This window comes from Epinephelus moara, chromosome 7 (genome assembly GCF_006386435.1).
Source record: "Epinephelus moara isolate mb chromosome 7, YSFRI_EMoa_1.0, whole genome shotgun sequence".
Lineage (NCBI taxonomy): Eukaryota > Metazoa > Chordata > Actinopteri > Perciformes > Serranidae > Epinephelus > Epinephelus moara.
This window is the reverse complement of record NC_065512.1, coordinates 27,521,376-27,526,205: the sequence shown is the minus strand read 5'-3', so window position 1 is coordinate 27,526,205 and position 4,830 is coordinate 27,521,376. Positions and strand designations below refer to the sequence as shown.

The following is a 4,830-nucleotide window of genomic DNA, read 5'->3' as shown; positions in this document are numbered from 1 at the left end:
GGGCCTGCACGGCGGAGTGATACTGGCCAGAAAATAGTCCCAATTGATAGCAAGGTCTGACGTAATGCGGGGATGTTTTAAAATTATTGAAAAAGTCTAACAAAACACATGAATACTTTTTTTGTAGCTTAAAACCTTTTGGTTACGTGTTCCCCGTACATCTCAGAGCAGGAGGCTCGTTGACAGTAGTGACACCGTCACATCAGAGCTACAGATGGTCAGCGTTTCACACAACTTCATGTACAAAAACCTAAACTATCACTTTAAGGTTGTACTTGCAATCAAGTTGCACAGACGTTGAAATATGAATTTGAAAAAAATCTGGACACAAAAGAAAAAGAAAAGGAGTACTAGCCATTATGACATGTATGTATAAATATATAACATGGCTCAGAGACACAGTCGAATCAGACATGAACAGGAATTTGAAGGGAATAATATGAAATGAAACACTGTGGATATTTTTATCCCATGTGAACATTCTGAAATAACTTGAAATTGTGATAGAAAAAAAGATTTGGAAACACCTGTTCTGGCTTGGATGAGTTGAGAGGAGGAACTCTCACCTTGATTACTTTGTCTCGACATTTTCTTTCCTTTCTTGAATAAAACCAAGAACTCTACTGCGAGTTTTGGTCAGTGTTAATCCATATACCAGAGGATTCAAAACTGGAGGAATTAAAAAAACATTTATTGCCATGAAGTTCTGAAGGCCCTGTGATGACATTCTCGAACCAAATCGAGTGTACATTAAATCAAAAAGCACAGCAAAGGCAAAACTGAATAAAGAGACTAAATGTGGAATGCATGTTTGCATAAACTTCTTCCGGACCTGTTGGGATGTTAGACATGTTCTAACCAGGTACATATAAGACCACAAAAGAAAGAAAAAATGGACAACATAAATAGCAATGTTGACATGTGCAATGCTTGTATTTCCTATGGAGGCAGAGCAAGCTAGTTTATTGATTAGTGAGTTTGAACAGTAAAGTTTAGGTATGTGTGAGCTGCATAACTTTGACTGGAAAATTGTCATTGTGTTAGTGAACATGCATAAAAGAGGTAAAAGCCAAGAGAAGGCAACTAAGACATATTCTTTGTGTAGTCATCACAGAGTGGTACATTAGTGGATGACATATAGCCACATATCTGTCATAGGCCATAACAGCTAGAATTGATAAGTCACTTCCAATTGAAGAGTATATCACAAAACTCTGCAGGAGACATCCAGCATAAGAGATGACATGAGTGGTAGAAAGAAGATCCATGAGAAATTTGGGATAAAAGCCTGCTGTCCCATAAAGTCCATTGATACACAGATTGCACAGGAAAATATACATAGGCTCATGAAGTTTTTGGTTGGCTTAATGAAGCAAAGAAAATTGAACTAAAACTATGGTACCAGTTCCTCTCCTCTTGGAATGGCATCTCTTTCTTTTACGGTGTGATATGATTGATGTCTAAATCACGGAATTGCTTCAAAATATTCTACACCTTCTTTGGCCTTACATTGCCTTCACTTGATGTCCTGACCCTCTCAAACTTCATCATATTCGCCCATACCATTCTCAAAATTAAATGTTCCACTATACAATCTATTTCAGCGGTATTAACTTCTTTTGTAAAACAGTCCTCCAGGGCACCGTGTCCAGCCATGACCCACATCAGCATATTAATCAAAGGCCTCTGCAAGGCTGAACCACATCCCATGCCTAAACGTTTGCCCCGCACTTCAGACATCCTCACCCGATCCATCCGAACCCTCCGTTCAGGTTATTTGTCTCCATCAACAGATAAAGTCTTGGAATCCATGTTCCTACTGGCATTTTTTGGTTTTCTGTGTTGTTCAGAGTACACTGCTTCTACCCTAAACTTCCATCCATCTTGAAATGCCACCTTATTAGATATCCTTTCATTCATCCAGCACCCTCATCTACCACCTCAAAAGCTGCAAAAACCAACCAGTCAGGCCTCCCACAACCCATTTACCTCTTTCGACTAGACTCATACTTAAATCCTTATGAACCCATCCATGACTACTTAAACTCAAGACTAGCCAGCAAAGCTTCTCCTTTAGACCCTCTGTTTGTCTCAGAGACAGGCAAAGGTCACACCCACTTCTGGTTTCACCCAACACTTTAGCCAAATTCGTACCAGATCAGGAATATACCTGAGCTATACTCAGGACTTTCCTTTTACATCGTGGCCACCTCCACCACATCCAGGCAGGGAATCCCGGACCATATAATTAAAATCCTTGGCTGCTGGTCTAACAACATCAGAAACGCCCATACACACCATTTGTCATTAAGTTTCTCTTGGAGGCTCTATTCATAGTAAAGCAGACAAAAAGATGACTCCCCCAGTCTATCTCAACTTTCCCTGTACGTTGCGCCCTCCTCTCTTCAGCTGACACCAGACCGCCATCAGATTCCACCCTCCACCTGTCTGCAACCCTAATTTCTCCCATCATTCCCCTACCTTCCTTTCTTTCCTGTCCCTACATCCCCTCATCCCTCCATCCCATGACCTGCATCCCTTCATCCCAAATCCCTGGACCCTCATCCCTTCATCCCACATCCCTTGATCCTCTTCCCTTCTTCCCGCGACCCTTGTAGAAAAGGCTCAGACTCTTAGAATTGATTAACATATTATTACTCACATCTGCTACGCATAGTTGCTGACATATGTAACGTTAGTCTTTCGTTGTATGTTAAGTGAGCAAGCGCACTAGTTTCAGCCTGTAGCCACTTATAACATTCCGAGTATTGAGTCCATGACGGAACGTAAGTGCCTGTTGCTTCGTTGTTATGTTCATATTTTGTAAGCGTAAGCACGAGTTGTAAGCGTGCAACGTGCTGAGAGACATTCCATTAGACTGTGATTAACTGCAGGAAATATTAACTTTGTCACTGTAAGATGTCATATGTTTAAGAAAAAGTAGGACTGTTATGTTGTTATGAAGATGAAGGGTTAATAGCGGCTCCCGTGAGTAGAAATGTCCGCTGTGTGACGCCATTCTAGTTCCCTCATTTACCACAGGGTGTCACCATTGTTCCTTGCAACCTTGTTAATAGATCTCTATTTTTCTGCAGCGTAAATTTCTCACCTGTAGCCTATGTAACTTAAGGTATTGCTTGTCAAATAATTATTTTAATGCTTAATGCTGCATGTAGGTTTGAATGAGTCTTGATTAATTGTTATACATACTGTATATGTATACAGATATTTTATTTACACCTTACAGTAGATTATAACTTGTTGCTCTTAACTGTCAATGCCTAATGGTAATTAATTTGTTATTCTAGACTGATCACAATACTGAATGTTCAAGATCTTCAATAAATCCTACTGGGGCACAGTACAGTTCAGGAAATATATCATGGCTCCTCACCTTCATTCGTGTGTTTTTACCAACACACCACCCTGCTTACTGTCAAACCCGAAACGAATTAGCCCTGATTAATTACCTCTCAAACAACCCTCCTCCGTACATCCCTCAGACCTCATCCCCATCATCCATTATGCATAATAAGCTAATTGCAATCTATAACTTCATTGCCGTGGTCTTTGTTCGTGAAATGAAGTTTTAGAAAAAAGTTTGGGAACAAAGACCACACCTTAATCTCATCCATTTCCACACTAAAGGTATTTAAGCACGCCTTATCCGTTTCCTCCCCTTTGACTCCTTTCTCACCCCCCCCCCCCCCAAAACTCTCCAACTCTATCTCAACTTCCCTGGTTCTGTTGTGCCCTCCTCCCTTCAGCCAACACCAGACCGCCATCAGATTCTACCCTCCACCTGTCTGCAACCCTAATTTCTCTCATCATTCCCCCCACCTTCTATTCCTTCCTGTCCCTACATCCCATAACCCTCAGTCCTTCATCCTTCAGCCCTCAACCCTCATCCTAAATCCCTTGACCCTCTTCTCTTCACCCCACATCCCTCAACCCTCATCGCTTCATCCCACATTCCTCAACCCTCATCACAAATCCCTTGACCCTCATTCCAGTCATCCATTATACCCAATAAACTAATTGCAATCTATAACTCCATTGGTAGGGTCTTTGTTAGTGAGATGAAAGTGAAAGTAGGTTTTTAGTGTAAAATGTAAACTTCATCGGCCAAAAATGAAGTAATGAGATGTTGAAAAACAGCACACCCACTTGTATTTACTAAAGTAGCCATTTTAAACAGATTTATACAAATTCAAATTAAAGGAACATTTACACGTATTCAGTTACATAAAGGTGTCTTTTGGAAGTCGACTGCTTTGCTCAGATTGTATTCCCTAACTAATTCACACAGCCATCACTTGACAACAGATATTTATAATATCACTAATATTACATCTGAACCTACTTTAATTGATATTGAAAAACATGCACATATTAAAGATTATGATTGACGTCAATATGAAAATCACACAGTAGATGATGGTTTCCTAGTCTAGAGATGTTTACCACACAGAAACAGAATTCTATTTCTTATTTGTGTCAATTTGAAACCATATATGAGGGGATTGAACAGTGGAGGAATGAGGAGGAATACAATTGCCATAAAGTTCTGGGCACTTTGTGGTAAATCTTTTGAGCCAAATCGCACATACAACAAATCAAAAAGCAAACACACAGAAAAAATGAGTAAACATAACAAATGTGGCAGACATGTTTGTATAAACTTTGTCATGTTTTCTCTGGATATTAGACATGTTCTGATCAGATATACATAAGACCAAATAATAAAGACAAAATGAACAGAAAAAAAAGTATAATTAAAAGCTGGGATCGCAATGTTTTCTATGGAGGCAGAACAAGCTAGTCTACCAA

The 4,830-nt window shown here is 39.9% G+C and overlaps 1 pseudogene; it reads right to left on the bottom strand.

The window, feature by feature from the left end:
• Positions 1-571: 571 nt before the first annotated feature.
• LOC126393513 (olfactory receptor 1P1-like) lies at positions 572-2,470 on the bottom strand (annotated as a pseudogene).
• Positions 2,471-4,830: the final 2,360 nt, after the last annotated feature.